Source organism: Schistocerca serialis, chromosome 2, assembly GCF_023864345.2.
Source record: "Schistocerca serialis cubense isolate TAMUIC-IGC-003099 chromosome 2, iqSchSeri2.2, whole genome shotgun sequence".
Lineage (NCBI taxonomy): Eukaryota > Metazoa > Arthropoda > Insecta > Orthoptera > Acrididae > Schistocerca > Schistocerca serialis.
This window is the reverse complement of record NC_064639.1, coordinates 1071344450-1071369302: the sequence shown is the minus strand read 5'-3', so window position 1 is coordinate 1071369302 and position 24853 is coordinate 1071344450. Positions and strand designations below refer to the sequence as shown.

Here is a 24853-nt window from a genome sequence, read left to right as displayed (position 1 = left end):
ACACTGCTAAGTGTATTTACGAGTCCCATTCTCCTGTGTGGTTCCATGGTGTAACGGTTAGCACTCTGGACTCTGAATCCAGCGATCCGAGTTCGAATCTCGGTGGAACCTTCGTTTAGTCTAAATTTTCTGTAATAAGCGTTTCTCGCCGAGGAAGTAGCAGCGATAGCCTCAGGGGTGTAGTTTCTACGTTTGTATTAAAAACGAGATGTCTATGAAACGGCTGAATATTGGTGCGACTATGTGACCTATATAGCACATTAAACGAGTAATGCCTGTAAGAGCAAGCAATTTTACTATAATTCGAAGAAATATCATTATCCTACGAAGGCTAAGAATCCCATGATTATCAACTAGCTACTAGAAGCTGAGCAAATGAATTTCCTTTAAAATAGGTTTAAAACATAGGGAGGTTCTGACCGAGTGGGCATGCTCTGGAGCCTCTTTGCTCCTGAGATTAGAAAAACAGTCCTCTGGGCCGGATTTGAACCAGCGACCTATGGATAACTGTGAATCCTCCACTACAGTCCACCGCTCTACCAACTGAGCTACCAGAGGCTCTGCATACTTTCTTATTCGTACTGATTGCTTTACGTCCGTCCCTGTCTTTCGTTTCCACACACTGCTACTCAGCGCTGCCATACAGACGCACAGGAAATGCAGTCATCGGCTGCAAGTGCAAACATTGCCCAGATTAAGTTTTATAATGCTCGATCGTGTCAATTAGGTTAAAAAATGCAAGTAGGAAGTGTCTGAAGTACGTCAGAACACTGCTAAGTGTATTTACGAGTCCCATTCTCCTGTCTGGTTCCATGGTGTAACGGTTAGCACTCTGGACTCTGAATCCAGCGATCCGAGTTCGAATCTCGGTGGAACCTTCGTTTAGTCTAAATTTTCTGTAATAAGCGTTTCTCGCCGAGGAAGTAGCAGCGATAGCCTCAGGGGTGTAGTTTCTACGTTTGTATTAAAAACGAGATGTCTATGAAACGGCTGAATATTGGTGCGACTATGTGACCTATATAGCACATTAAACGAGTAATGCCTGTAAGAGCAAGCAATTTTACTATAATTCGAAGAAATATCATTATCCTACGAAGGCTAAGAATCCCATGATTATCAACTAGCTACTAGAAGCTGAGCAAATGAATTTCCTTTAAAATAGGTTTAAAACATAGGGAGGTTCTGACCGAGTGGGCATGCTCTGGAGCCTCTTTGCTCCTGAGATTAGAAAAACAGTCCTCTGGGCCGGATTTGAACCAGCGACCTATGGATAACTGTGAATCCTCCACTACAGTCCACCGCTCTACCAACTGAGCTACCAGAGGCTCTGCATACTTTCTTATTCGTACTGATTGCTTTACGTCCGTCCCTGTCTTTCGTTTCCACACACTGCTACTCAGCGCTGCCATACAGACGCACAGGAAATGCAGTCATCGGCTGCAAGTGCAAACATTGCCCAGATTAAGTTTTATAATGCTCGATCGTGTCAATTAGGTTAAAAAATGCAAGTAGGAAGTGTCTGAAGTACGTCAGAACACTGCTAAGTGTATTTACGAGTCCCATTCTCCTGTGTGGTTCCATGGTGTAACGGTTAGCACTCTGGACTCTGAATCCAGCGATCCGAGTTCGAATCTCGGTGGAACCTTCGTTTAGTCTAAATTTTCTGTAATAAGCGTTTCTCGCCGAGGAAGTAGCAGCGATAGCCTCAGGGGTGTAGTTTCTACGTTTGTATTAAAAACGAGATGTCTATGAAACGGCTGAATATTGGTGCGACTATGTGACCTATATAGCACATTAAACGAGTAATGCCTGTAAGAGCAAGCAATTTTACTATAATTCGAAGAAATATCATTATCCTACGAAGGCTAAGAATCCCATGATTATCAACTAGCTACTAGAAGCTGAGCAAATGAATTTCCTTTAAAATAGGTTTAAAACATAGGGAGGTTCTGACCGAGTGGGCATGCTCTGGAGCCTCTTTGCTCCTGAGATTAGAAAAACAGTCCTCTGGGCCGGATTTGAACCAGCGACCTATGGATAACTGTGAATCCTCCACTACAGTCCACCGCTCTACCAACTGAGCTACCAGAGGCTCTGCATACTTTCTTATTCGTACTGATTGCTTTACGTCCGTCCCTGTCTTTCGTTTCCACACACTGCTACTCAGCGCTGCCATACAGACGCACAGGAAATGCAGTCATCGGCTGCAAGTGCAAACATTGCCCAGATTAAGTTTTATAATGCTCGATCGTGTCAATTAGGTTAAAAAATGCAAGTAGGAAGTGTCTGAAGTACGTCAGAACACTGCTAAGTGTATTTACGAGTCCCATTCTCCTGTCTGGTTCCATGGTGTAACGGTTAGCACTCTGGACTCTGAATCCAGCGATCCGAGTTCGAATCTCGGTGGAACCTTCGTTTAGTCTAAATTTTCTGTAATAAGCGTTTCTCGCCGAGGAAGTAGCAGCGATAGCCTCAGGGGTGTAGTTTCTACGTTTGTATTAAAAACGAGATGTCTATGAAACGGCTGAATATTGGTGCGACTATGTGACCTATATAGCACATTAAACGAGTAATGCCTGTAAGAGCAAGCAATTTTACTATAATTCGAAGAAATATCATTATCCTACGAAGGCTAAGAATCCCATGATTATCAACTAGCTACTAGAAGCTGAGCAAATGAATTTCCTTTAAAATAGGTTTAAAACATAGGGAGGTTCTGACCGAGTGGGCATGCTCTGGAGCCTCTTTGCTCCTGAGATTAGAAAAACAGTCCTCTGGGCCGGATTTGAACCAGCGACCTATGGATAACTGTGAATCCTCCACTACAGTCCACCGCTCTACCAACTGAGCTACCAGAGGCTCTGCATACTTTCTTATTCGTACTGATTGCTTTACGTCCGTCCCTGTCTTTCGTTTCCACACACTGCTACTCAGCGCTGCCATACAGACGCACAGGAAATGCAGTCATCGGCTGCAAGTGCAAACATTGCCCAGATTAAGTTTTATAATGCTCGATCGTGTCAATTAGGTTAAAAAATGCAAGTAGGAAGTGTCTGAAGTACGTCAGAACACTGCTAAGTGTATTTACGAGTCCCATTCTCCTGTCTGGTTCCATGGTGTAACGGTTAGCACTCTGGACTCTGAATCCAGCGATCCGAGTTCGAATCTCGGTGGAACCTTCGTTTAGTCTAAATTTTCTGTAATAAGCGTTTCTCGCCGAGGAAGTAGCAGCGATAGCCTCAGGGGTGTAGTTTCTACGTTTGTATTAAAAACGAGATGTCTATGAAACGGCTGAATATTGGTGCGACTATGTGACCTATATAGCACATTAAACGAGTAATGCCTGTAAGAGCAAGCAATTTTACTATAATTCGAAGAAATATCATTATCCTACGAAGGCTAAGAATCCCATGATTATCAACTAGCTACTAGAAGCTGAGCAAATGAATTTCCTTTAAAATAGGTTTAAAACATAGGGAGGTTCTGACCGAGTGGGCATGCTCTGGAGCCTCTTTGCTCCTGAGATTAGAAAAACAGTCCTCTGGGCCGGATTTGAACCAGCGACCTATGGATAACTGTGAATCCTCCACTACAGTCCACCGCTCTACCAACTGAGCTACCAGAGGCTCTGCATACTTTCTTATTCGTACTGATTGCTTTACGTCCGTCCCTGTCTTTCGTTTCCACACACTGCTACTCAGCGCTGCCATACAGACGCACAGGAAATGCAGTCATCGGCTGCAAGTGCAAACATTGCCCAGATTAAGTTTTATAATGCTCGATCGTGTCAATTAGGTTAAAAAATGCAAGTAGGAAGTGTCTGAAGTACGTCAGAACACTGCTAAGTGTATTTACGAGTCCCATTCTCCTGTCTGGTTCCATGGTGTAACGGTTAGCACTCTGGACTCTGAATCCAGCGATCCGAGTTCGAATCTCGGTGGAACCTTCGTTTAGTCTAAATTTTCTGTAATAAGCGTTTCTCGCCGAGGAAGTAGCAGCGATAGCCTCAGGGGTGTAGTTTCTACGTTTGTATTAAAAACGAGATGTCTATGAAACGGCTGAATATTGGTGCGACTATGTGACCTATATAGCACATTAAACGAGTAATGCCTGTAAGAGCAAGCAATTTTACTATAATTCGAAGAAATATCATTATCCTACGAAGGCTAAGAATCCCATGATTATCAACTAGCTACTAGAAGCTGAGCAAATGAATTTCCTTTAAAATAGGTTTAAAACATAGGGAGGTTCTGACCGAGTGGGCATGCTCTGGAGCCTCTTTGCTCCTGAGATTAGAAAAACAGTCCTCTGGGCCGGATTTGAACCAGCGACCTATGGATAACTGTGAATCCTCCACTACAGTCCACCGCTCTACCAACTGAGCTACCAGAGGCTCTGCATACTTTCTTATTCGTACTGATTGCTTTACGTCCGTCCCTGTCTTTCGTTTCCACACACTGCTACTCAGCGCTGCCATACAGACGCACAGGAAATGCAGTCATCGGCTGCAAGTGCAAACATTGCCCAGATTAAGTTTTATAATGCTCGATCGTGTCAATTAGGTTAAAAAATGCAAGTAGGAAGTGTCTGAAGTACGTCAGAACACTGCTAAGTGTATTTACGAGTCCCATTCTCCTGTCTGGTTCCATGGTGTAACGGTTAGCACTCTGGACTCTGAATCCAGCGATCCGAGTTCGAATCTCGGTGGAACCTTCGTTTAGTCTAAATTTTCTGTAATAAGCGTTTCTCGCCGAGGAAGTAGCAGCGATAGCCTCAGGGGTGTAGTTTCTACGTTTGTATTAAAAACGAGATGTCTATGAAACGGCTGAATATTGGTGCGACTATGTGACCTATATAGCACATTAAACGAGTAATGCCTGTAAGAGCAAGCAATTTTACTATAATTCGAAGAAATATCATTATCCTACGAAGGCTAAGAATCCCATGATTATCAACTAGCTACTAGAAGCTGAGCAAATGAATTTCCTTTAAAATAGGTTTAAAACATAGGGAGGTTCTGACCGAGTGGGCATGCTCTGGAGCCTCTTTGCTCCTGAGATTAGAAAAACAGTCCTCTGGGCCGGATTTGAACCAGCGACCTATGGATAACTGTGAATCCTCCACTACAGTCCACCGCTCTACCAACTGAGCTACCAGAGGCTCTGCATACTTTCTTATTCGTACTGATTGCTTTACGTCCGTCCCTGTCTTTCGTTTCCACACACTGCTACTCAGCGCTGCCATACAGACGCACAGGAAATGCAGTCATCGGCTGCAAGTGCAAACATTGCCCAGATTAAGTTTTATAATGCTCGATCGTGTCAATTAGGTTAAAAAATGCAAGTAGGAAGTGTCTGAAGTACGTCAGAACACTGCTAAGTGTATTTACGAGTCCCATTCTCCTGTCTGGTTCCATGGTGTAACGGTTAGCACTCTGGACTCTGAATCCAGCGATCCGAGTTCGAATCTCGGTGGAACCTTCGTTTAGTCTAAATTTTCTGTAATAAGCGTTTCTCGCCGAGGAAGTAGCAGCGATAGCCTCAGGGGTGTAGTTTCTACGTTTGTATTAAAAACGAGATGTCTATGAAACGGCTGAATATTGGTGCGACTATGTGACCTATATAGCACATTAAACGAGTAATGCCTGTAAGAGCAAGCAATTTTACTATAATTCGAAGAAATATCATTATCCTACGAAGGCTAAGAATCCCATGATTATCAACTAGCTACTAGAAGCTGAGCAAATGAATTTCCTTTAAAATAGGTTTAAAACATAGGGAGGTTCTGACCGAGTGGGCATGCTCTGGAGCCTCTTTGCTCCTGAGATTAGAAAAACAGTCCTCTGGGCCGGATTTGAACCAGCGACCTATGGATAACTGTGAATCCTCCACTACAGTCCACCGCTCTACCAACTGAGCTACCAGAGGCTCTGCATACTTTCTTATTCGTACTGATTGCTTTACGTCCGTCCCTGTCTTTCGTTTCCACACACTGCTACTCAGCGCTGCCATACAGACGCACAGGAAATGCAGTCATCGGCTGCAAGTGCAAACATTGCCCAGATTAAGTTTTATAATGCTCGATCGTGTCAATTAGGTTAAAAAATGCAAGTAGGAAGTGTCTGAAGTACGTCAGAACACTGCTAAGTGTATTTACGAGTCCCATTCTCCTGTCTGGTTCCATGGTGTAACGGTTAGCACTCTGGACTCTGAATCCAGCGATCCGAGTTCGAATCTCGGTGGAACCTTCGTTTAGTCTAAATTTTCTGTAATAAGCGTTTCTCGCCGAGGAAGTAGCAGCGATAGCCTCAGGGGTGTAGTTTCTACGTTTGTATTAAAAACGAGATGTCTATGAAACGGCTGAATATTGGTGCGACTATGTGACCTATATAGCACATTAAACGAGTAATGCCTGTAAGAGCAAGCAATTTTACTATAATTCGAAGAAATATCATTATCCTACGAAGGCTAAGAATCCCATGATTATCAACTAGCTACTAGAAGCTGAGCAAATGAATTTCCTTTAAAATAGGTTTAAAACATAGGGAGGTTCTGACCGAGTGGGCATGCTCTGGAGCCTCTTTGCTCCTGAGATTAGAAAAACAGTCCTCTGGGCCGGATTTGAACCAGCGACCTATGGATAACTGTGAATCCTCCACTACAGTCCACCGCTCTACCAACTGAGCTACCAGAGGCTCTGCATACTTTCTTATTCGTACTGATTGCTTTACGTCCGTCCCTGTCTTTCGTTTCCACACACTGCTACTCAGCGCTGCCATACAGACGCACAGGAAATGCAGTCATCGGCTGCAAGTGCAAACATTGCCCAGATTAAGTTTTATAATGCTCGATCGTGTCAATTAGGTTAAAAAATGCAAGTAGGAAGTGTCTGAAGTACGTCAGAACACTGCTAAGTGTATTTACGAGTCCCATTCTCCTGTCTGGTTCCATGGTGTAACGGTTAGCACTCTGGACTCTGAATCCAGCGATCCGAGTTCGAATCTCGGTGGAACCTTCGTTTAGTCTAAATTTTCTGTAATAAGCGTTTCTCGCCGAGGAAGTAGCAGCGATAGCCTCAGGGGTGTAGTTTCTACGTTTGTATTAAAAACGAGATGTCTATGAAACGGCTGAATATTGGTGCGACTATGTGACCTATATAGCACATTAAACGAGTAATGCCTGTAAGAGCAAGCAATTTTACTATAATTCGAAGAAATATCATTATCCTACGAAGGCTAAGAATCCCATGATTATCAACTAGCTACTAGAAGCTGAGCAAATGAATTTCCTTTAAAATAGGTTTAAAACATAGGGAGGTTCTGACCGAGTGGGCATGCTCTGGAGCCTCTTTGCTCCTGAGATTAGAAAAACAGTCCTCTGGGCCGGATTTGAACCAGCGACCTATGGATAACTGTGAATCCTCCACTACAGTCCACCGCTCTACCAACTGAGCTACCAGAGGCTCTGCATACTTTCTTATTCGTACTGATTGCTTTACGTCCGTCCCTGTCTTTCGTTTCCACACACTGCTACTCAGCGCTGCCATACAGACGCACAGGAAATGCAGTCATCGGCTGCAAGTGCAAACATTGCCCAGATTAAGTTTTATAATGCTCGATCGTGTCAATTAGGTTAAAAAATGCAAGTAGGAAGTGTCTGAAGTACGTCAGAACACTGCTAAGTGTATTTACGAGTCCCATTCTCCTGTCTGGTTCCATGGTGTAACGGTTAGCACTCTGGACTCTGAATCCAGCGATCCGAGTTCGAATCTCGGTGGAACCTTCGTTTAGTCTAAATTTTCTGTAATAAGCGTTTCTCGCCGAGGAAGTAGCAGCGATAGCCTCAGGGGTGTAGTTTCTACGTTTGTATTAAAAACGAGATGTCTATGAAACGGCTGAATATTGGTGCGACTATGTGACCTATATAGCACATTAAACGAGTAATGCCTGTAAGAGCAAGCAATTTTACTATAATTCGAAGAAATATCATTATCCTACGAAGGCTAAGAATCCCATGATTATCAACTAGCTACTAGAAGCTGAGCAAATGAATTTCCTTTAAAATAGGTTTAAAACATAGGGAGGTTCTGACCGAGTGGGCATGCTCTGGAGCCTCTTTGCTCCTGAGATTAGAAAAACAGTCCTCTGGGCCGGATTTGAACCAGCGACCTATAGATAACTGTGAATCCTCCACTACAGTCCACCGCTCTACCAACTGAGCTACCAGAGGCTCTGCATACTTTCTTATTCGTACTGATTGCTTTACGTCCGTCCCTGTCTTTCGTTTCCACACACTGCTACTCAGCGCTGCCATACAGACGCACAGGAAATGCAGTCATCGGCTGCAAGTGCAAACATTGCCCAGATTAAGTTTTATAATGCTCGATCGTGTCAATTAGGTTAAAAAATGCAAGTAGGAAGTGTCTGAAGTACGTCAGAACACTGCTAAGTGTATTTACGAGTCCCATTCTCCTGTCTGGTTCCATGGTGTAACGGTTAGCACTCTGGACTCTGAATCCAGCGATCCGAGTTCGAATCTCGGTGGAACCTTCGTTTAGTCTAAATTTTCTGTAATAAGCGTTTCTCGCCGAGGAAGTAGCAGCGATAGCCTCAGGGGTGTAGTTTCTACGTTTGTATTAAAAACGAGATGTCTATGAAACGGCTGAATATTGGTGCGACTATGTGACCTATATAGCACATTAAACGAGTAATGCCTGTAAGAGCAAGCAATTTTACTATAATTCGAAGAAATATCATTATCCTACGAAGGCTAAGAATCCCATGATTATCAACTAGCTACTAGAAGCTGAGCAAATGAATTTCCTTTAAAATAGGTTTAAAACATAGGGAGGTTCTGACCGAGTGGGCATGCTCTGGAGCCTCTTTGCTCCTGAGATTAGAAAAACAGTCCTCTGGGCCGGATTTGAACCAGCGACCTATGGATAACTGTGAATCCTCCACTACAGTCCACCGCTCTACCAACTGAGCTACCAGAGGCTCTGCATACTTTCTTATTCGTACTGATTGCTTTACGTCCGTCCCTGTCTTTCGTTTCCACACACTGCTACTCAGCGCTGCCATACAGACGCACAGGAAATGCAGTCATCGGCTGCAAGTGCAAACATTGCCCAGATTAAGTTTTATAATGCTCGATCGTGTCAATTAGGTTAAAAAATGCAAGTAGGAAGTGTCTGAAGTACGTCAGAACACTGCTAAGTGTATTTACGAGTCCCATTCTCCTGTGTGGTTCCATGGTGTAACGGTTAGCACTCTGGACTCTGAATCCAGCGATCCGAGTTCGAATCTCGGTGGAACCTTCGTTTAGTCTAAATTTTCTGTAATAAGCGTTTCTCGCCGAGGAAGTAGCAGCGATAGCCTCAGGGGTGTAGTTTCTACGTTTGTATTAAAAACGAGATGTCTATGAAACGGCTGAATATTGGTGCGACTATGTGACCTATATAGCACATTAAACGAGTAATGCCTGTAAGAGCAAGCAATTTTACTATAATTCGAAGAAATATCAATATCCTACGAAGGCTAAGAATCCCATGATTATCAACTAGCTACTAGAAGCTGAGCAAATGAATTTCCTTTAAAATAGGTTTAAAACATAGGGAGGTTCTGACCGAGTGGGCATGCTCTGGAGCCTCTTTGCTCCTGAGATTAGAAAAACAGTCCTCTGGGCCGGATTTGAACCAGCGACCTATGGATAACTGTGAATCCTCCACTACAGTCCACCGCTCTACCAACTGAGCTACCAGAGGCTCTGCATACTTTCTTATTCGTACTGATTGCTTTACGTCCGTCCCTGTCTTTCGTTTCCACACACTGCTACTCAGCGCTGCCATACAGACGCACAGGAAATGCAGTCATCGGCTGCAAGTGCAAACATTGCCCAGATTAAGTTTTATAATGCTCGATCGTGTCAATTAGGTTAAAAAATGCAAGTAGGAAGTGTCTGAAGTACGTCAGAACACTGCTAAGTGTATTTACGAGTCCCATTCTCCTGTCTGGTTCCATGGTGTAACGGTTAGCACTCTGGACTCTGAATCCAGCGATCCGAGTTCGAATCTCGGTGGAACCTTCGTTTAGTCTAAATTTTCTGTAATAAGCGTTTCTCGCCGAGGAAGTAGCAGCGATAGCCTCAGGGGTGTAGTTTCTACGTTTGTATTAAAAACGAGATGTCTATGAAACGGCTGAATATTGGTGCGACTATGTGACCTATATAGCACATTAAACGAGTAATGCCTGTAAGAGCAAGCAATTTTACTATAATTCGAAGAAATATCATTATCCTACGAAGGCTAAGAATCCCATGATTATCAACTAGCTACTAGAAGCTGAGCAAATGAATTTCCTTTAAAATAGGTTTAAAACATAGGGAGGTTCTGACCGAGTGGGCATGCTCTGGAGCCTCTTTGCTCCTGAGATTAGAAAAACAGTCCTCTGGGCCGGATTTGAACCAGCGACCTATGGATAACTGTGAATCCTCCACTACAGTCCACCGCTCTACCAACTGAGCTACCAGAGGCTCTGCATACTTTCTTATTCGTACTGATTGCTTTACGTCCGTCCCTGTCTTTCGTTTCCACACACTGCTACTCAGCGCTGCCATACAGACGCACAGGAAATGCAGTCATCGGCTGCAAGTGCAAACATTGCCCAGATTAAGTTTTATAATGCTCGATCGTGTCAATTAGGTTAAAAAATGCAAGTAGGAAGTGTCTGAAGTACGTCAGAACACTGCTAAGTGTATTTACGAGTCCCATTCTCCTGTCTGGTTCCATGGTGTAACGGTTAGCACTCTGGACTCTGAATCCAGCGATCCGAGTTCGAATCTCGGTGGAACCTTCGTTTAGTCTAAATTTTCTGTAATAAGCGTTTCTCGCCGAGGAAGTAGCAGCGATAGCCTCAGGGGTGTAGTTTCTACGTTTGTATTAAAAACGAGATGTCTATGAAACGGCTGAATATTGGTGCGACTATGTGACCTATATAGCACATTAAACGAGTAATGCCTGTAAGAGCAAGCAATTTTACTATAATTCGAAGAAATATCATTATCCTACGAAGGCTAAGAATCCCATGATTATCAACTAGCTACTAGAAGCTGAGCAAATGAATTTCCTTTAAAATAGGTTTAAAACATAGGGAGGTTCTGACCGAGTGGGCATGCTCTGGAGCCTCTTTGCTCCTGAGATTAGAAAAACAGTCCTCTGGGCCGGATTTGAACCAGCGACCTATGGATAACTGTGAATCCTCCACTACAGTCCACCGCTCTACCAACTGAGCTACCAGAGGCTCTGCATACTTTCTTATTCGTACTGATTGCTTTACGTCCGTCCCTGTCTTTCGTTTCCACACACTGCTACTCAGCGCTGCCATACAGACGCACAGGAAATGCAGTCATCGGCTGCAAGTGCAAACATTGCCCAGATTAAGTTTTATAATGCTCGATCGTGTCAATTAGGTTAAAAAATGCAAGTAGGAAGTGTCTGAAGTACGTCAGAACACTGCTAAGTGTATTTACGAGTCCCATTCTCCTGTCTGGTTCCATGGTGTAACGGTTAGCACTCTGGACTCTGAATCCAGCGATCCGAGTTCGAATCTCGGTGGAACCTTCGTTTAGTCTAAATTTTCTGTAATAAGCGTTTCTCGCCGAGGAAGTAGCAGCGATAGCCTCAGGGGTGTAGTTTCTACGTTTGTATTAAAAACGAGATGTCTATGAAACGGCTGAATATTGGTGCGACTATGTGACCTATATAGCACATTAAACGAGTAATGCCTGTAAGAGCAAGCAATTTTACTATAATTCGAAGAAATATCATTATCCTACGAAGGCTAAGAATCCCATGATTATCAACTAGCTACTAGAAGCTGAGCAAATGAATTTCCTTTAAAATAGGTTTAAAACATAGGGAGGTTCTGACCGAGTGGGCATGCTCTGGAGCCTCTTTGCTCCTGAGATTAGAAAAACAGTCCTCTGGGCCGGATTTGAACCAGCGACCTATGGATAACTGTGAATCCTCCACTACAGTCCACCGCTCTACCAACTGAGCTACCAGAGGCTCTGCATACTTTCTTATTCGTACTGATTGCTTTACGTCCGTCCCTGTCTTTCGTTTCCACACACTGCTACTCAGCGCTGCCATACAGACGCACAGGAAATGCAGTCATCGGCTGCAAGTGCAAACATTGCCCAGATTAAGTTTTATAATGCTCGATCGTGTCAATTAGGTTAAAAAATGCAAGTAGGAAGTGTCTGAAGTACGTCAGAACACTGCTAAGTGTATTTACGAGTCCCATTCTCCTGTCTGGTTCCATGGTGTAACGGTTAGCACTCTGGACTCTGAATCCAGCGATCCGAGTTCGAATCTCGGTGGAACCTTCGTTTAGTCTAAATTTTCTGTAATAAGCGTTTCTCGCCGAGGAAGTAGCAGCGATAGCCTCAGGGGTGTAGTTTCTACGTTTGTATTAAAAACGAGATGTCTATGAAACGGCTGAATATTGGTGCGACTATGTGACCTATATAGCACATTAAACGAGTAATGCCTGTAAGAGCAAGCAATTTTACTATAATTCGAAGAAATATCATTATCCTACGAAGGCTAAGAATCCCATGATTATCAACTAGCTACTAGAAGCTGAGCAAATGAATTTCCTTTAAAATAGGTTTAAAACATAGGGAGGTTCTGACCGAGTGGGCATGCTCTGGAGCCTCTTTGCTCCTGAGATTAGAAAAACAGTCCTCTGGGCCGGATTTGAACCAGCGACCTATGGATAACTGTGAATCCTCCACTACAGTCCACCGCTCTACCAACTGAGCTACCAGAGGCTCTGCATACTTTCTTATTCGTACTGATTGCTTTACGTCCGTCCCTGTCTTTCGTTTCCACACACTGCTACTCAGCGCTGCCATACAGACGCACAGGAAATGCAGTCATCGGCTGCAAGTGCAAACATTGCCCAGATTAAGTTTTATAATGCTCGATCGTGTCAATTAGGTTAAAAAATGCAAGTAGGAAGTGTCTGAAGTACGTCAGAACACTGCTAAGTGTATTTACGAGTCCCATTCTCCTGTCTGGTTCCATGGTGTAACGGTTAGCACTCTGGACTCTGAATCCAGCGATCCGAGTTCGAATCTCGGTGGAACCTTCGTTTAGTCTAAATTTTCTGTAATAAGCGTTTCTCGCCGAGGAAGTAGCAGCGATAGCCTCAGGGGTGTAGTTTCTACGTTTGTATTAAAAACGAGATGTCTATGAAACGGCTGAATATTGGTGCGACTATGTGACCTATATAGCACATTAAACGAGTAATGCCTGTAAGAGCAAGCAATTTTACTATAATTCGAAGAAATATCATTATCCTACGAAGGCTAAGAATCCCATGATTATCAACTAGCTACTAGAAGCTGAGCAAATGAATTTCCTTTAAAATAGGTTTAAAACATAGGGAGGTTCTGACCGAGTGGGCATGCTCTGGAGCCTCTTTGCTCCTGAGATTAGAAAAACAGTCCTCTGGGCCGGATTTGAACCAGCGACCTATAGATAACTGTGAATCCTCCACTACAGTCCACCGCTCTACCAACTGAGCTACCAGAGGCTCTGCATACTTTCTTATTCGTACTGATTGCTTTACGTCCGTCCCTGTCTTTCGTTTCCACACACTGCTACTCAGCGCTGCCATACAGACGCACAGGAAATGCAGTCATCGGCTGCAAGTGCAAACATTGCCCAGATTAAGTTTTATAATGCTCGATCGTGTCAATTAGGTTAAAAAATGCAAGTAGGAAGTGTCTGAAGTACGTCAGAACACTGCTAAGTGTATTTACGAGTCCCATTCTCCTGTCTGGTTCCATGGTGTAACGGTTAGCACTCTGGACTCTGAATCCAGCGATCCGAGTTCGAATCTCGGTGGAACCTTCGTTTAGTCTAAATTTTCTGTAATAAGCGTTTCTCGCCGAGGAAGTAGCAGCGATAGCCTCAGGGGTGTAGTTTCTACGTTTGTATTAAAAACGAGATGTCTATGAAACGGCTGAATATTGGTGCGACTATGTGACCTATATAGCACATTAAACGAGTAATGCCTGTAAGAGCAAGCAATTTTACTATAATTCGAAGAAATATCATTATCCTACGAAGGCTAAGAATCCCATGATTATCAACTAGCTACTAGAAGCTGAGCAAATGAATTTCCTTTAAAATAGGTTTAAAACATAGGGAGGTTCTGACCGAGTGGGCATGCTCTGGAGCCTCTTTGCTCCTGAGATTAGAAAAACAGTCCTCTGGGCCGGATTTGAACCAGCGACCTATGGATAACTGTGAATCCTCCACTACAGTCCACCGCTCTACCAACTGAGCTACCAGAGGCTCTGCATACTTTCTTATTCGTACTGATTGCTTTACGTCCGTCCCTGTCTTTCGTTTCCACACACTGCTACTCAGCGCTGCCATACAGACGCACAGGAAATGCAGTCATCGGCTGCAAGTGCAAACATTGCCCAGATTAAGTTTTATAATGCTCGATCGTGTCAATTAGGTTAAAAAATGCAAGTAGGAAGTGTCTGAAGTACGTCAGAACACTGCTAAGTGTATTTACGAGTCCCATTCTCCTGTCTGGTTCCATGGTGTAACGGTTAGCACTCTGGACTCTGAATCCAGCGATCCGAGTTCGAATCTCGGTGGAACCTTCGTTTAGTCTAAATTTTCTGTAATAAGCGTTTCTCGCCGAGGAAGTAGCAGCGATAGCCTCAGGGGTGTAGTTTCTACGTTTGTATTAAAAACGAGATGTCTATGAAACGGCTGAATATTGGTGCGACTATGTGACCTATATAGCACATTAAACGAGTAATGCCTGTAAGAGCAAGCAATTTTACTATAATTCGAAGAAATATCATTATCCTACGAAGGCTAAGAATCCCATGATTATCAACTAGCTACTAGAAGCTGAGCAAATGAATTTCCTTTAAAATAGGTTTAAAACATAGGGAGGTTCTGACCGAGTGGGCATGCTCTGGAGCCTCTTTGCTCCTGAGATTAGAAAAACAGTCCTCTGGGCCGGATTTGAACCAGCGACCTATGGATAACTGTGAATCCTCCACTACAGTCCACCGCTCTACCAACTGAGCTACCAGAGGCTCTGCATACTTTCTTATTCGTACTGATTGCTTTACGTCCGTCCCTGTCTTTCGTTTCCACACACTGCTACTCAGCGCTGCCATACAGACGCACAGGAAATGCAGTCATCGGCTGCAAGTGCAAACATTGCCCAGATTAAGTTTTATAATGCTCGATCGTGTCAATTAGGTTAAAAAATGCAAGTAGGAAGTGTCTGAAGTACGTCAGAACACTGCTAAGTGTATTTACGAGTCCCATTCTCCTGTCTGGTTCCATGGTGTAACGGTTAGCACTCTGGACTCTGAATCCAGCGATCCGAGTTCGAATCTCGGTGGAACCTTCGTTTAGTCTAAATTTTCTGTAATAAGCGTTTCTCGCCGAGGAAGTAGCAGCGATAGCCTCAGGGGTGTAGTTTCTACGTTTGTATTAAAAACGAGATGTCTATGAAACGGCTGAATATTGGTGCGACTATGTGACCTATATAGCACATTAAACGAGTAATGCCTGTAAGAGCAAGCAATTTTACTATAATTCGAAGAAATATCATTATCCTACGAAGGCTAAGAATCCCATGATTATCAACTAGCTACTAGAAGCTGAGCAAATGAATTTCCTTTAAAATAGGTTTAAAACATAGGGAGGTTCTGACCGAGTGGGCATGCTCTGGAGCCTCTTTGCTCCTGAGATTAGAAAAACAGTCCTCTGGGCCGGATTTGAACCAGCGACCTATAGATAACTGTGAATCCTCCACTACAGTCCACCGCTCTACCAACTGAGCTACCAGAGGCTCTGCATACTTTCTTATTCGTACTGATTGCTTTACGTCCGTCCCTGTCTTTCGTTTCCACACACTGCTACTCAGCGCTGCCATACAGACGCACAGGAAATGCAGTCATCGGCTGCAAGTGCAAACATTGCCCAGATTAAGTTTTATAATGCTCGATCGTGTCAATTAGGTTAAAAAATGCAAGTAGGAAGTGTCTGAAGTACGTCAGAACACTGCTAAGTGTATTTACGAGTCCCATTCTCCTGTCTGGTTCCATGGTGTAACGGTTAGCACTCTGGACTCTGAATCCAGCGATCCGAGTTCGAATCTCGGTGGAACCTTCGTTTAGTCTAAATTTTCTGTAATAAGCGTTTCTCGCCGAGGAAGTAGCAGCGATAGCCTCAGGGGTGTAGTTTCTACGTTTGTATTAAAAACGAGATGTCTATGAAACGGCTGAATATTGGTGCGACTATGTGACCTATATAGCACATTAAACGAGTAATGCCTGTAAGAGCAAGCAATTTTACTATAATTCGAAGAAATATCATTATCCTACGAAGGCTAAGAATCCCATGATTATCAACTAGCTACTAGAAGCTGAGCAAATGAATTTCCTTTAAAATAGGTTTAAAACATAGGGAGGTTCTGACCGAGTGGGCATGCTCTGGAGCCTCTTTGCTCCTGAGATTAGAAAAACAGTCCTCTGGGCCGGATTTGAACCAGCGACCTATGGATAACTGTGAATCCTCCACTACAGTCCACCGCTCTACCAACTGAGCTACCAGAGGCTCTGCATACTTTCTTATTCGTACTGATTGCTTTACGTCCGTCCCTGTCTTTCGTTTCCACACACTGCTACTCAGCGCTGCCATACAGACGCACAGGAAATGCAGTCATCGGCTGCAAGTGCAAACATTGCCCAGATTAAGTTTTATAATGCTCGATCGTGTCAATTAGGTTAAAAAATGCAAGTAGGAAGTGTCTGAAGTACGTCAGAACACTGCTAAGTGTATTTACGAGTCCCATTCTCCTGTCTGGTTCCATGGTGTAACGGTTAGCACTCTGGACTCTGAATCCAGCGATCCGAGTTCGAATCTCGGTGGAACCTTCGTTTAGTCTAAATTTTCTGTAATAAGCGTTTCTCGCCGAGGAAGTAGCAGCGATAGCCTCAGGGGTGTAGTTTCTACGTTTGTATTAAAAACGAGATGTCTATGAAACGGCTGAATATTGGTGCGACTATGTGACCTATATAGCACATTAAACGAGTAATGCCTGTAAGAGCAAGCAATTTTACTATAATTCGAAGAAATATCATTATCCTACGAAGGCTAAGAATCCCATGATTATCAACTAGCTACTAGAAGCTGAGCAAATGAATTTCCTTTAAAATAGGTTTAAAACATAGGGAGGTTCTGACCGAGTGGGCATGCTCTGGAGCCTCTTTGCTCCTGAGATTAGAAAAACAGTCCTCTGGGCCGGATTTGAACCAGCGACCTATGGATAACTGTGAATCCTCCACTACAGTCCACCGCTCTACCAACTGAGCTACCAGAGGCTCTGCATACTTTCTTATTCGTACTGATTGCTTTACGTCCGTCCCTGTCTTTCGTTTCCACACACTGCTACTCAGCGCTGCCATACAGACGCACAGGAAATGCAGTCATCGGCTGCAAGTGCAAACATTGCCCAGATTAAGTTTTATAATGCTCGATCGTGTCAATTAGGTTAAAAAATGCAAGTAGGAAGTGTCTGAAGTACGTCAGAACACTGCTAAGTGTATTTACGAGTCCCATTCTCCTGTCTGGTTCCATGGTGTAACGGTTAGCACTCTGGACTCTGAATCCAGCGATCCGAGTTCGAATCTCGGTGGAACCTTCGTTTAGTCTAAATTTTCTGTAATAAGCGTTTCTCGCCGAGGAAGTAGCAGCGATAGCCTCAGGGGTGTAGTTTCTACGTTTGTATTAAAAACGAGATGTCTATGAAACGGCTGAATATTGGTGCGACTATGTGACCTATATAGCACATTAAACGAGTAATGCCTGTAAGAGCAAGCAATTTTACTATAATTCGAAGAAATATCATTATCCTACGAAGGCTAAGAATCCCATGATTATCAACTAGCTACTAGAAGCTGAGCAAATGAATTTCCTTTAAAATAGGTTTAAAACATAGGGAGGTTCTGACCGAGTGGGCATGCTCTGGAGCCTCTTTGCTCCTGAGATTAGAAAAACAGTCCTCTGGGCCGGATTTGAACCAGCGACCTATGGATAACTGTGAATCCTCCACTACAGTCCACCGCTCTACCAACTGAGCTACCAGAGGCTCTGCATACTTTCTTATTCGTACTGATTGCTTTACGTCCGTCCCTGTCTTTCGTTTCCACACACTGCTACTCAGCGCTGCCATACAGACGCACAGGAAATGCAGTCATCGGCTGCAAGTGCAAACATTGCCCAGATTAAGTTTTATAATGCTCGATCGTGTCAATTAGGTTAAAAAATGCAAGTAGGAAGTGTCTGAAGTACGTCAGAACACTGCTAAGTGTATTTACGAGTCCCATTCTCCTGTCTGGTTCCATGGTGTAACGGTTAGCACTCTGGACTCTGAATCCAGCGATCCGAGTTCGAATCTCGGTGGAACCTTCGTTTAGTCTAAATTTTCTGTAATAAGCGTTTCTCGCCGAGGAAGTAGCAGCGATAGCCTCAGGGGTGTAGTTTCTACGTTTGTATTAAAAACGAGATGTCTATGAAACGGCTGAATATTGGTGCGACTATGTGACCTATATAGCACATTAAACGAGTAATGCCTGTAAGAGCAAGCAATTTTACTATAATTCGAAGAAATATCATTATCCTACGAAGGCTAAGAATCCCATGATTATCAACTAGCTACTAGAAGCTGAGCAAATGAATTTCCTTTAAAATAGGTTTAAAACATAGGGAGGTTCTGACCGAGTGGGCATGCTCTGGAGCCTCTTTGCTCCTGAGATTAGAAAAACAGTCCTCTGGGCCGGATTTGAACCAGCGACCTATGGATAACTGTGAATCCTCCACTACAGTCCACCGCTCTACCAACTGAGCTACCAGAGGCTCTGCATACTTTCTTATTCGTACTGATTGCTTTACGTCCGTCCCTGTCTTTCGTTTCCACACACTGCTACTCAGCGCTGCCATACAGACGCACAGGAAATGCAGTCATCGGCTGCAAGTGCAAACATTGCCCAGATTAAGTTTTATAATGCTCGATCGTGTCAATTAGGTTAAAAAATGCAAGTAGGAAGTGTCTGAAGTACGTCAGAACACTGCTAAGTGTATTTACGAGTCCCATTCTCCTGTCTGGTTCCATGGTGTAACGGTTAGCACTCTGGACTCTGAATCCAGCGATCCGAGTTCGAATCTCGGTGGAACCTTCGTTTAGTCTAAATTTTCTGTAATAAGCGTTTCTCGCCGAGGAAGTAGCAGCGATAGCCTCAGGGGTGTAGTTTCTACGTTTGTATTAAAAACGAGATGTCTATGAAACGGCTGAATATTGGTGCGACTATGTGACCTATATAGCACATTAAACGAGTAATGCCTGTAAGAGCAAGCAATTTTACTATAATTCGAAGAAATATCATTATCCTACGAAGGCTAAGAATCCCATGATTATCAACTAGCTACTAGAAGCTGAGCAAATGAATTTCCTTTAAAATAGGTTTAAAACATAGGGAGGTTCTGACCGAGTGGGCATGCTCTGGAGCCTCTTTGCTCCTGAGATTAGAAAAACAGTCCTCTGGGCCGGATTTGAACCAGCGACCTATAGATAACTGTGAATCCTCCACTACAGTCCACCGCTCTACCAACTGAGCTACCAGAGGCTCTGCATACTTTCTTATTCGTACTGATTGCTTTACGTCCGTCCCTGTCTTTCGTTTCCACACACTGCTACTCAGCGCTGCCATACAGACGCACAGGAAATGCAGTCATCGGCTGCAAGTGCAAACATTGCCCAGATTAAGTTTTATAATGCTCGATCGTGTCAATTAGGTTAAAAAATGCAAGTAGGAAGTGTCTGAAGTACGTCAGAACACTGCTAAGTGTATTTACGAGTCCCATTCTCCTGTCTGGTTCCATGGTGTAACGGTTAGCACTCTGGACTCTGAATCCAGCGATCCGAGTTCGAATCTCGGTGGAACCTTCGTTTAGTCTAAATTTTCTGTAATAAGCGTTTCTCGCCGAGGAAGTAGCAGCGATAGCCTCAGGGGTGTAGTTTCTACGTTTGTATTAAAAACGAGATGTCTATGAAACGGCTGAATATTGGTGCGACTATGTGACCTATATAGCACATTAAACGAGTAATGCCTGTAAGAGCAAGCAATTTTACTATAATTCGAAGAAATATCATTATCCTACGAAGGCTAAGAATCCCATGATTATCAACTAGCTACTAGAAGCTGAGCAAATGAATTTCCTTTAAAATAGGTTTAAAACATAGGGAGGTTCTGACCGAGTGGGCATGCTCTGGAGCCTCTTTGCTCCTGAGATTAGAAAAACAGTCCTCTGGGCCGGATTTGAACCAGCGACCTATGGATAACTGTGAATCCTCCACTACAGTACACCGCTCTACCAACTGAGCTACCAGAGGCTCTGCATACTTTCTTATTCGTACTGATTGCTTTACGTCCGTCCCTGTCTTTCGTTTCCACACACTGCTACTCAGCGCTGCCATACAGACGCACAGGAAATGCAGTCATCGGCTGCAAGTGCAAACATTGCCCAGATTAAGTTTTATAATGCTCGATCGTGTCAATTAGGTTAAAAAATGCAAGTAGGAAGTGTCTGAAGTACGTCAGAACACTGCTAAGTGTATTTACGAGTCCCATTCTCCTGTCTGGTTCCATGGTGTAACGGTTAGCACTCTGGACTCTGAATCCAGCGATCCGAGTTCGAATCTCGGTGGAACCTTCGTTTAGTCTAAATTTTCTGTAATAAGCGTTTCTCGCCGAGGAAGTAGCAGCGATAGCCTCAGGGGTGTAGTTTCTACGTTTGTATTAAAAACGAGATGTCTATGAAACGGCTGAATATTGGTGCGACTATGTGACCTATATAGCACATTAAACGAGTAATGCCTGTAAGAGCAAGCAATTTTACTATAATTCGAAGAAATATCATTATCCTACGAAGGCTAAGAATCCCATGATTATCAACTAGCTACTAGAAGCTGAGCAAATGAATTTCCTTTAAAATAGGTTTAAAACATAGGGAGGTTCTGACCGAGTGGGCATGCTCTGGAGCCTCTTTGCTCCTGAGATTAGAAAAACAGTCCTCTGGGCCGGATTTGAACCAGCGACCTATGGATAACTGTGAATCCTCCACTACAGTCCACCGCTCTACCAACTGAGCTACCAGAGGCTCTGCATACTTTCTTATTCGTACTGATTGCTTTACGTCCGTCCCTGTCTTTCGTTTCCACACACTGCTACTCAGCGCTGCCATACAGACGCACAGGAAATGCAGTCATCGGCTGCAAGTGCAAACATTGCCCAGATTAAGTTTTATAATGCTCGATCGTGTCAATTAGGTTAAAAAATGCAAGTAGGAAGTGTCTGAAGTACGTCAGAACACTGCTAAGTGTATTTACGAGTCCCATTCTCCTGTCTGGTTCCATGGTGTAACGGTTAGCACTCTGGACTCTGAATCCAGCGATCCGAGTTCGAATCTCGGTGGAACCTTCGTTTAGTCTAAATTTTCTGTAATAAGCGTTTCTCGCCGAGGAAGTAGCAGCGATAGCCTCAGGGGTGTAGTTTCTACGTTTGTATTAAAAACGAGATGTCTATGAAACGGCTGAATATTGGTGCGACTATGTGACCTATATAGCACATTAAACGAGTAATGCCTGTAAGAGCAAGCAATTTTACTATAATTCGAAGAAATATCATTATCCTACGAAGGCTAAGAATCCCATGATTATCAACTAGCTACTAGAAGCTGAGCAAATGAATTTCCTTTAAAATAGGTTTAAAACATAGGGAGGTTCTGACCGAGTGGGCATGCTCTGGAGCCTCTTTGCTCCTGAGATTAGAAAAACAGTCCTCTGGGCCGGATTTGAACCAGCGACCTATGGATAACTGTGAATCCTCCACTACAGTCCACCGCTCTACCAACTGAGCTACCAGAGGCTCTGCATACTTTCTTATTCGTACTGATTGCTTTACGTCCGTCCCTGTCTTTCGTTTCCACACACTGCTACTCAGCGCTGCCATACAGACGCACAGGAAATGCAGTCATCGGCTGCAAGTGCAAACATTGCCCAGATTAAGTTTTATAATGCTCGATCGTGTCAATTAGGTTAAAAAATGCAAGTAGGAAGTGTCTGAAGTACGTCAGAACACTGCTAAGTGTATTTACGAGTCCCATTCTCCTGTCTGGTTCCATGGTGTAACGGTTAGCACTCTGGACTCTGAATCCAGCGATCCGAGTTCGAATCTCGGTGGAACCTTCGTTTAGTCTAAATTTTCTGTAATAAGCGTTTCTCGCCGAGGAAGTAGCAGCGATAGCCTCAGGGGTGTAGTTTCTACGTTTGTATTAAAAACGAGATGTCTATGAAACGGCTGAATATTGGTGCGACTATGTGACCTATATAGCACATTAAACGAGTAATGCCTGTAAGAGCAAGCAATTTTACTATAATTCGAAGAAATATCATTATCCTACGAAGGCTAAGAATCCCATGATTATCAACTAGCTACTAGAAGCTGAGCAAATGAATTTCCTTTAAAATAGGTTTAAAACATAGGGAGGTTCTGACCGAGTGGGCATGCTCTGGAGCCTCTTTGCTCCTGAGATTAGAAAAACAGTCCTCTGGGCCGGATTTGAACCAGCGACCTATGGATAACTGTGAATCCTCCACTACAGTCCACCGCTCTACCAACTGAGCTACCAGAGGCTCTGCATACTTTCTTATTCGTACTGATTGCTTTACGTCCGTCCCTGTCTTTCGTTTCCACACACTGCTACTCAGCGCTGCCATACAGACGCACAGGAAATGCAGTCATCGGCTGCAAGTGCAAACATTGCCCAGATTAAGTTTTATAATGCTCGATCGTGTCAATTAGGTTAAAAAATGCAAGTAGGAAGTGTCTGAAGTACGTCAGAACACTGCTAAGTGTATTTACGAGTCCCATTCTCCTGTCTGGTTCCATGGTGTAACGGTTAGCACTCTGGACTCTGAATCCAGCGATCCGAGTTCGAATCTCGGTGGAACCTTCGTTTAGTCTAAATTTTCTGTAATAAGCGTTTCTCGCCGAGGAAGTAGCAGCGATAGCCTCAGGGGTGTAGTTTCTACGTTTGTATTAAAAACGAGATGTCTATGAAACGGCTGAATATTGGTGCGACTATGTGACCTATATAGCACATTAAACGAGTAATGCCTGTAAGAGCAAGCAATTTTACTATAATTCGAAGAAATATCATTATCCTACGAAGGCTAAGAATCCCATGATTATCAACTAGCTACTAGAAGCTGAGCAAATGAATTTCCTTTAAAATAGGTTTAAAACATAGGGAGGTTCTGACCGAGTGGGCATGCTCTGGAGCCTCTTTGCTCCTGAGATTAGAAAAACAGTCCTCTGGGCCGGATTTGAACCAGCGACCTATGGATAACTGTGAATCCTCCACTACAGTCCACCGCTCTACCAACTGAGCTACCAGAGGCTCTGCATACTTTCTTATTCGTACTGATTGCTTTACGTCCGTCCCTGTCTTTCGTTTCCACACACTGCTACTCAGCGCTGCCATACAGACGCACAGGAAATGCAGTCATCGGCTGCAAGTGCAAACATTGCCCAGATTAAGTTTTATAATGCTCGATCGTGTCAATTAGGTTAAAAAATGCAAGTAGGAAGTGTCTGAAGTACGTCAGAACACTGCTAAGTGTATTTACGAGTCCCATTCTCCTGTCTGGTTCCATGGTGTAACGGTTAGCACTCTGGACTCTGAATCCAGCGATCCGAGTTCGAATCTCGGTGGAACCTTCGTTTAGTCTAAATTTTCTGTAATAAGCGTTTCTCGCCGAGGAAGTAGCAGCGATAGCCTCAGGGGTGTAGTTTCTACGTTTGTATTAAAAACGAGATGTCTATGAAACGGCTGAATATTGGTGCGACTATGTGACCTATATAGCACATTAAACGAGTAATGCCTGTAAGAGCAAGCAATTTTACTATAATTCGAAGAAATATCATTATCCTACGAAGGCTAAGAATCCCATGATTATCAACTAGCTACTAGAAGCTGAGCAAATGAATTTCCTTTAAAATAGGTTTAAAACATAGGGAGGTTCTGACCGAGTGGGCATGCTCTGGAGCCTCTTTGCTCCTGAGATTAGAAAAACAGTCCTCTGGGCCGGATTTGAACCAGCGACCTATGGATAACTGTGAATCCTCCACTACAGTCCACCGCTCTACCAACTGAGCTACCAGAGGCTCTGCATACTTTCTTATTCGTACTGATTGCTTTACGTCCGTCCCTGTCTTTCGTTTCCACACACTGCTACTCAGCGCTGCCATACAGACGCACAGGAAATGCAGTCATCGGCTGCAAGTGCAAACATTGCCCAGATTAAGTTTTATAATGCTCGATCGTGTCAATTAGGTTAAAAAATGCAAGTAGGAAGTGTCTGAAGTACGTCAGAACACTGCTAAGTGTATTTACGAGTCCCATTCTCCTGTCTGGTTCCATGGTGTAACGGTTAGCACTCTGGACTCTGAATCCAGCGATCCGAGTTCGAATCTCGGTGGAACCTTCGTTTAGTCTAAATTTTCTGTAATAAGCGTTTCTCGCCGAGGAAGTAGCAGCGATAGCCTCAGGGGTGTAGTTTCTACGTTTGTATTAAAAACGAGATGTCTATGAAACGGCTGAATATTGGTGCGACTATGTGACCTATATAGCACATTAAACGAGTAATGCCTGTAAGAGCAAGCAATTTTACTATAATTCGAAG

The 24853-nt window shown here is 43.6% G+C and overlaps 65 non-coding genes across 65 annotated transcripts; 33 read left to right on the top strand and 32 right to left on the bottom strand.

Moving 5' to 3' along the window:
- The first annotated feature begins 39 nt into the window (after positions 1 to 39).
- Positions 40 to 111, top strand: Trnaq-cug (transfer RNA glutamine (anticodon CUG)). The gene has a single exon. It is a non-coding gene; the product is annotated as a tRNA-Gln (tRNA).
- Positions 112 to 469: 358 nt separating this feature from the next.
- Trnay-gua (transfer RNA tyrosine (anticodon GUA)) lies at positions 470 to 558 on the bottom strand. Its single transcript is given in 2 exon segments — positions 470 to 505; positions 522 to 558. It is a non-coding gene; the product is annotated as a tRNA-Tyr (tRNA).
- A 248-nt stretch (positions 559 to 806) lies between these two features.
- On the top strand, positions 807 to 878 carry Trnaq-cug (transfer RNA glutamine (anticodon CUG)). Its single transcript has one exon. It is a non-coding gene; the product is annotated as a tRNA-Gln (tRNA).
- A 358-nt stretch (positions 879 to 1236) lies between these two features.
- On the bottom strand, positions 1237 to 1325 carry Trnay-gua (transfer RNA tyrosine (anticodon GUA)). Its single transcript is given in 2 exon segments — positions 1237 to 1272; positions 1289 to 1325. It is a non-coding gene; the product is annotated as a tRNA-Tyr (tRNA).
- A 248-nt stretch (positions 1326 to 1573) lies between these two features.
- Trnaq-cug (transfer RNA glutamine (anticodon CUG)) lies at positions 1574 to 1645 on the top strand. Its single transcript has one exon. It is a non-coding gene; the product is annotated as a tRNA-Gln (tRNA).
- A 358-nt stretch (positions 1646 to 2003) lies between these two features.
- Trnay-gua (transfer RNA tyrosine (anticodon GUA)) lies at positions 2004 to 2092 on the bottom strand. Its single transcript is given in 2 exon segments — positions 2004 to 2039; positions 2056 to 2092. It is a non-coding gene; the product is annotated as a tRNA-Tyr (tRNA).
- Positions 2093 to 2340: 248 nt separating this feature from the next.
- Trnaq-cug (transfer RNA glutamine (anticodon CUG)) lies at positions 2341 to 2412 on the top strand. The gene has a single exon. It is a non-coding gene; the product is annotated as a tRNA-Gln (tRNA).
- Positions 2413 to 2770: 358 nt separating this feature from the next.
- On the bottom strand, positions 2771 to 2859 carry Trnay-gua (transfer RNA tyrosine (anticodon GUA)). The gene is given in 2 exon segments: positions 2771 to 2806; positions 2823 to 2859. It is a non-coding gene; the product is annotated as a tRNA-Tyr (tRNA).
- Positions 2860 to 3107: 248 nt separating this feature from the next.
- Trnaq-cug (transfer RNA glutamine (anticodon CUG)) lies at positions 3108 to 3179 on the top strand. Its single transcript has one exon. It is a non-coding gene; the product is annotated as a tRNA-Gln (tRNA).
- A 358-nt stretch (positions 3180 to 3537) lies between these two features.
- Trnay-gua (transfer RNA tyrosine (anticodon GUA)) lies at positions 3538 to 3626 on the bottom strand. The gene is given in 2 exon segments: positions 3538 to 3573; positions 3590 to 3626. It is a non-coding gene; the product is annotated as a tRNA-Tyr (tRNA).
- A 248-nt stretch (positions 3627 to 3874) lies between these two features.
- On the top strand, positions 3875 to 3946 carry Trnaq-cug (transfer RNA glutamine (anticodon CUG)). The gene has a single exon. It is a non-coding gene; the product is annotated as a tRNA-Gln (tRNA).
- A 358-nt stretch (positions 3947 to 4304) lies between these two features.
- Trnay-gua (transfer RNA tyrosine (anticodon GUA)) lies at positions 4305 to 4393 on the bottom strand. Its single transcript is given in 2 exon segments — positions 4305 to 4340; positions 4357 to 4393. It is a non-coding gene; the product is annotated as a tRNA-Tyr (tRNA).
- A 248-nt stretch (positions 4394 to 4641) lies between these two features.
- Positions 4642 to 4713, top strand: Trnaq-cug (transfer RNA glutamine (anticodon CUG)). Its single transcript has one exon. It is a non-coding gene; the product is annotated as a tRNA-Gln (tRNA).
- A 358-nt stretch (positions 4714 to 5071) lies between these two features.
- Trnay-gua (transfer RNA tyrosine (anticodon GUA)) lies at positions 5072 to 5160 on the bottom strand. Its single transcript is given in 2 exon segments — positions 5072 to 5107; positions 5124 to 5160. It is a non-coding gene; the product is annotated as a tRNA-Tyr (tRNA).
- A 248-nt stretch (positions 5161 to 5408) lies between these two features.
- Positions 5409 to 5480, top strand: Trnaq-cug (transfer RNA glutamine (anticodon CUG)). The gene has a single exon. It is a non-coding gene; the product is annotated as a tRNA-Gln (tRNA).
- A 358-nt stretch (positions 5481 to 5838) lies between these two features.
- Positions 5839 to 5927, bottom strand: Trnay-gua (transfer RNA tyrosine (anticodon GUA)). Its single transcript is given in 2 exon segments — positions 5839 to 5874; positions 5891 to 5927. It is a non-coding gene; the product is annotated as a tRNA-Tyr (tRNA).
- Positions 5928 to 6175: 248 nt separating this feature from the next.
- Trnaq-cug (transfer RNA glutamine (anticodon CUG)) lies at positions 6176 to 6247 on the top strand. The gene has a single exon. It is a non-coding gene; the product is annotated as a tRNA-Gln (tRNA).
- Positions 6248 to 6605: 358 nt separating this feature from the next.
- Positions 6606 to 6694, bottom strand: Trnay-gua (transfer RNA tyrosine (anticodon GUA)). Its single transcript is given in 2 exon segments — positions 6606 to 6641; positions 6658 to 6694. It is a non-coding gene; the product is annotated as a tRNA-Tyr (tRNA).
- Positions 6695 to 6942: 248 nt separating this feature from the next.
- Positions 6943 to 7014, top strand: Trnaq-cug (transfer RNA glutamine (anticodon CUG)). The gene has a single exon. It is a non-coding gene; the product is annotated as a tRNA-Gln (tRNA).
- A 358-nt stretch (positions 7015 to 7372) lies between these two features.
- On the bottom strand, positions 7373 to 7461 carry Trnay-gua (transfer RNA tyrosine (anticodon GUA)). Its single transcript is given in 2 exon segments — positions 7373 to 7408; positions 7425 to 7461. It is a non-coding gene; the product is annotated as a tRNA-Tyr (tRNA).
- Positions 7462 to 7709: 248 nt separating this feature from the next.
- Trnaq-cug (transfer RNA glutamine (anticodon CUG)) lies at positions 7710 to 7781 on the top strand. Its single transcript has one exon. It is a non-coding gene; the product is annotated as a tRNA-Gln (tRNA).
- Positions 7782 to 8139: 358 nt separating this feature from the next.
- Positions 8140 to 8228, bottom strand: Trnay-gua (transfer RNA tyrosine (anticodon GUA)). Its single transcript is given in 2 exon segments — positions 8140 to 8175; positions 8192 to 8228. It is a non-coding gene; the product is annotated as a tRNA-Tyr (tRNA).
- Positions 8229 to 8476: 248 nt separating this feature from the next.
- On the top strand, positions 8477 to 8548 carry Trnaq-cug (transfer RNA glutamine (anticodon CUG)). The gene has a single exon. It is a non-coding gene; the product is annotated as a tRNA-Gln (tRNA).
- Positions 8549 to 8906: 358 nt separating this feature from the next.
- On the bottom strand, positions 8907 to 8995 carry Trnay-gua (transfer RNA tyrosine (anticodon GUA)). Its single transcript is given in 2 exon segments — positions 8907 to 8942; positions 8959 to 8995. It is a non-coding gene; the product is annotated as a tRNA-Tyr (tRNA).
- A 248-nt stretch (positions 8996 to 9243) lies between these two features.
- On the top strand, positions 9244 to 9315 carry Trnaq-cug (transfer RNA glutamine (anticodon CUG)). The gene has a single exon. It is a non-coding gene; the product is annotated as a tRNA-Gln (tRNA).
- A 358-nt stretch (positions 9316 to 9673) lies between these two features.
- Trnay-gua (transfer RNA tyrosine (anticodon GUA)) lies at positions 9674 to 9762 on the bottom strand. Its single transcript is given in 2 exon segments — positions 9674 to 9709; positions 9726 to 9762. It is a non-coding gene; the product is annotated as a tRNA-Tyr (tRNA).
- A 248-nt stretch (positions 9763 to 10010) lies between these two features.
- On the top strand, positions 10011 to 10082 carry Trnaq-cug (transfer RNA glutamine (anticodon CUG)). Its single transcript has one exon. It is a non-coding gene; the product is annotated as a tRNA-Gln (tRNA).
- A 358-nt stretch (positions 10083 to 10440) lies between these two features.
- Trnay-gua (transfer RNA tyrosine (anticodon GUA)) lies at positions 10441 to 10529 on the bottom strand. Its single transcript is given in 2 exon segments — positions 10441 to 10476; positions 10493 to 10529. It is a non-coding gene; the product is annotated as a tRNA-Tyr (tRNA).
- A 248-nt stretch (positions 10530 to 10777) lies between these two features.
- On the top strand, positions 10778 to 10849 carry Trnaq-cug (transfer RNA glutamine (anticodon CUG)). The gene has a single exon. It is a non-coding gene; the product is annotated as a tRNA-Gln (tRNA).
- A 358-nt stretch (positions 10850 to 11207) lies between these two features.
- Positions 11208 to 11296, bottom strand: Trnay-gua (transfer RNA tyrosine (anticodon GUA)). The gene is given in 2 exon segments: positions 11208 to 11243; positions 11260 to 11296. It is a non-coding gene; the product is annotated as a tRNA-Tyr (tRNA).
- Positions 11297 to 11544: 248 nt separating this feature from the next.
- On the top strand, positions 11545 to 11616 carry Trnaq-cug (transfer RNA glutamine (anticodon CUG)). Its single transcript has one exon. It is a non-coding gene; the product is annotated as a tRNA-Gln (tRNA).
- A 358-nt stretch (positions 11617 to 11974) lies between these two features.
- On the bottom strand, positions 11975 to 12063 carry Trnay-gua (transfer RNA tyrosine (anticodon GUA)). The gene is given in 2 exon segments: positions 11975 to 12010; positions 12027 to 12063. It is a non-coding gene; the product is annotated as a tRNA-Tyr (tRNA).
- A 248-nt stretch (positions 12064 to 12311) lies between these two features.
- Trnaq-cug (transfer RNA glutamine (anticodon CUG)) lies at positions 12312 to 12383 on the top strand. The gene has a single exon. It is a non-coding gene; the product is annotated as a tRNA-Gln (tRNA).
- A 358-nt stretch (positions 12384 to 12741) lies between these two features.
- On the bottom strand, positions 12742 to 12830 carry Trnay-gua (transfer RNA tyrosine (anticodon GUA)). The gene is given in 2 exon segments: positions 12742 to 12777; positions 12794 to 12830. It is a non-coding gene; the product is annotated as a tRNA-Tyr (tRNA).
- A 248-nt stretch (positions 12831 to 13078) lies between these two features.
- Positions 13079 to 13150, top strand: Trnaq-cug (transfer RNA glutamine (anticodon CUG)). The gene has a single exon. It is a non-coding gene; the product is annotated as a tRNA-Gln (tRNA).
- Positions 13151 to 13508: 358 nt separating this feature from the next.
- Trnay-gua (transfer RNA tyrosine (anticodon GUA)) lies at positions 13509 to 13597 on the bottom strand. Its single transcript is given in 2 exon segments — positions 13509 to 13544; positions 13561 to 13597. It is a non-coding gene; the product is annotated as a tRNA-Tyr (tRNA).
- A 248-nt stretch (positions 13598 to 13845) lies between these two features.
- On the top strand, positions 13846 to 13917 carry Trnaq-cug (transfer RNA glutamine (anticodon CUG)). The gene has a single exon. It is a non-coding gene; the product is annotated as a tRNA-Gln (tRNA).
- A 358-nt stretch (positions 13918 to 14275) lies between these two features.
- On the bottom strand, positions 14276 to 14364 carry Trnay-gua (transfer RNA tyrosine (anticodon GUA)). Its single transcript is given in 2 exon segments — positions 14276 to 14311; positions 14328 to 14364. It is a non-coding gene; the product is annotated as a tRNA-Tyr (tRNA).
- Positions 14365 to 14612: 248 nt separating this feature from the next.
- Positions 14613 to 14684, top strand: Trnaq-cug (transfer RNA glutamine (anticodon CUG)). The gene has a single exon. It is a non-coding gene; the product is annotated as a tRNA-Gln (tRNA).
- Positions 14685 to 15042: 358 nt separating this feature from the next.
- Positions 15043 to 15131, bottom strand: Trnay-gua (transfer RNA tyrosine (anticodon GUA)). The gene is given in 2 exon segments: positions 15043 to 15078; positions 15095 to 15131. It is a non-coding gene; the product is annotated as a tRNA-Tyr (tRNA).
- Positions 15132 to 15379: 248 nt separating this feature from the next.
- Trnaq-cug (transfer RNA glutamine (anticodon CUG)) lies at positions 15380 to 15451 on the top strand. Its single transcript has one exon. It is a non-coding gene; the product is annotated as a tRNA-Gln (tRNA).
- A 358-nt stretch (positions 15452 to 15809) lies between these two features.
- Trnay-gua (transfer RNA tyrosine (anticodon GUA)) lies at positions 15810 to 15898 on the bottom strand. The gene is given in 2 exon segments: positions 15810 to 15845; positions 15862 to 15898. It is a non-coding gene; the product is annotated as a tRNA-Tyr (tRNA).
- Positions 15899 to 16146: 248 nt separating this feature from the next.
- On the top strand, positions 16147 to 16218 carry Trnaq-cug (transfer RNA glutamine (anticodon CUG)). Its single transcript has one exon. It is a non-coding gene; the product is annotated as a tRNA-Gln (tRNA).
- Positions 16219 to 16576: 358 nt separating this feature from the next.
- Positions 16577 to 16665, bottom strand: Trnay-gua (transfer RNA tyrosine (anticodon GUA)). Its single transcript is given in 2 exon segments — positions 16577 to 16612; positions 16629 to 16665. It is a non-coding gene; the product is annotated as a tRNA-Tyr (tRNA).
- Positions 16666 to 16913: 248 nt separating this feature from the next.
- Positions 16914 to 16985, top strand: Trnaq-cug (transfer RNA glutamine (anticodon CUG)). Its single transcript has one exon. It is a non-coding gene; the product is annotated as a tRNA-Gln (tRNA).
- A 358-nt stretch (positions 16986 to 17343) lies between these two features.
- Positions 17344 to 17432, bottom strand: Trnay-gua (transfer RNA tyrosine (anticodon GUA)). Its single transcript is given in 2 exon segments — positions 17344 to 17379; positions 17396 to 17432. It is a non-coding gene; the product is annotated as a tRNA-Tyr (tRNA).
- A 248-nt stretch (positions 17433 to 17680) lies between these two features.
- Trnaq-cug (transfer RNA glutamine (anticodon CUG)) lies at positions 17681 to 17752 on the top strand. The gene has a single exon. It is a non-coding gene; the product is annotated as a tRNA-Gln (tRNA).
- A 358-nt stretch (positions 17753 to 18110) lies between these two features.
- On the bottom strand, positions 18111 to 18199 carry Trnay-gua (transfer RNA tyrosine (anticodon GUA)). The gene is given in 2 exon segments: positions 18111 to 18146; positions 18163 to 18199. It is a non-coding gene; the product is annotated as a tRNA-Tyr (tRNA).
- Positions 18200 to 18447: 248 nt separating this feature from the next.
- Positions 18448 to 18519, top strand: Trnaq-cug (transfer RNA glutamine (anticodon CUG)). Its single transcript has one exon. It is a non-coding gene; the product is annotated as a tRNA-Gln (tRNA).
- A 358-nt stretch (positions 18520 to 18877) lies between these two features.
- Trnay-gua (transfer RNA tyrosine (anticodon GUA)) lies at positions 18878 to 18966 on the bottom strand. The gene is given in 2 exon segments: positions 18878 to 18913; positions 18930 to 18966. It is a non-coding gene; the product is annotated as a tRNA-Tyr (tRNA).
- A 248-nt stretch (positions 18967 to 19214) lies between these two features.
- Trnaq-cug (transfer RNA glutamine (anticodon CUG)) lies at positions 19215 to 19286 on the top strand. Its single transcript has one exon. It is a non-coding gene; the product is annotated as a tRNA-Gln (tRNA).
- A 358-nt stretch (positions 19287 to 19644) lies between these two features.
- On the bottom strand, positions 19645 to 19733 carry Trnay-gua (transfer RNA tyrosine (anticodon GUA)). Its single transcript is given in 2 exon segments — positions 19645 to 19680; positions 19697 to 19733. It is a non-coding gene; the product is annotated as a tRNA-Tyr (tRNA).
- Positions 19734 to 19981: 248 nt separating this feature from the next.
- Positions 19982 to 20053, top strand: Trnaq-cug (transfer RNA glutamine (anticodon CUG)). The gene has a single exon. It is a non-coding gene; the product is annotated as a tRNA-Gln (tRNA).
- Positions 20054 to 20411: 358 nt separating this feature from the next.
- On the bottom strand, positions 20412 to 20500 carry Trnay-gua (transfer RNA tyrosine (anticodon GUA)). The gene is given in 2 exon segments: positions 20412 to 20447; positions 20464 to 20500. It is a non-coding gene; the product is annotated as a tRNA-Tyr (tRNA).
- Positions 20501 to 20748: 248 nt separating this feature from the next.
- On the top strand, positions 20749 to 20820 carry Trnaq-cug (transfer RNA glutamine (anticodon CUG)). Its single transcript has one exon. It is a non-coding gene; the product is annotated as a tRNA-Gln (tRNA).
- A 358-nt stretch (positions 20821 to 21178) lies between these two features.
- On the bottom strand, positions 21179 to 21267 carry Trnay-gua (transfer RNA tyrosine (anticodon GUA)). The gene is given in 2 exon segments: positions 21179 to 21214; positions 21231 to 21267. It is a non-coding gene; the product is annotated as a tRNA-Tyr (tRNA).
- Positions 21268 to 21515: 248 nt separating this feature from the next.
- Positions 21516 to 21587, top strand: Trnaq-cug (transfer RNA glutamine (anticodon CUG)). The gene has a single exon. It is a non-coding gene; the product is annotated as a tRNA-Gln (tRNA).
- A 358-nt stretch (positions 21588 to 21945) lies between these two features.
- Trnay-gua (transfer RNA tyrosine (anticodon GUA)) lies at positions 21946 to 22034 on the bottom strand. The gene is given in 2 exon segments: positions 21946 to 21981; positions 21998 to 22034. It is a non-coding gene; the product is annotated as a tRNA-Tyr (tRNA).
- A 248-nt stretch (positions 22035 to 22282) lies between these two features.
- Trnaq-cug (transfer RNA glutamine (anticodon CUG)) lies at positions 22283 to 22354 on the top strand. Its single transcript has one exon. It is a non-coding gene; the product is annotated as a tRNA-Gln (tRNA).
- A 358-nt stretch (positions 22355 to 22712) lies between these two features.
- On the bottom strand, positions 22713 to 22801 carry Trnay-gua (transfer RNA tyrosine (anticodon GUA)). Its single transcript is given in 2 exon segments — positions 22713 to 22748; positions 22765 to 22801. It is a non-coding gene; the product is annotated as a tRNA-Tyr (tRNA).
- Positions 22802 to 23049: 248 nt separating this feature from the next.
- Trnaq-cug (transfer RNA glutamine (anticodon CUG)) lies at positions 23050 to 23121 on the top strand. The gene has a single exon. It is a non-coding gene; the product is annotated as a tRNA-Gln (tRNA).
- A 358-nt stretch (positions 23122 to 23479) lies between these two features.
- On the bottom strand, positions 23480 to 23568 carry Trnay-gua (transfer RNA tyrosine (anticodon GUA)). Its single transcript is given in 2 exon segments — positions 23480 to 23515; positions 23532 to 23568. It is a non-coding gene; the product is annotated as a tRNA-Tyr (tRNA).
- A 248-nt stretch (positions 23569 to 23816) lies between these two features.
- Positions 23817 to 23888, top strand: Trnaq-cug (transfer RNA glutamine (anticodon CUG)). The gene has a single exon. It is a non-coding gene; the product is annotated as a tRNA-Gln (tRNA).
- A 358-nt stretch (positions 23889 to 24246) lies between these two features.
- Positions 24247 to 24335, bottom strand: Trnay-gua (transfer RNA tyrosine (anticodon GUA)). The gene is given in 2 exon segments: positions 24247 to 24282; positions 24299 to 24335. It is a non-coding gene; the product is annotated as a tRNA-Tyr (tRNA).
- Positions 24336 to 24583: 248 nt separating this feature from the next.
- Trnaq-cug (transfer RNA glutamine (anticodon CUG)) lies at positions 24584 to 24655 on the top strand. The gene has a single exon. It is a non-coding gene; the product is annotated as a tRNA-Gln (tRNA).
- Positions 24656 to 24853: the final 198 nt, after the last annotated feature.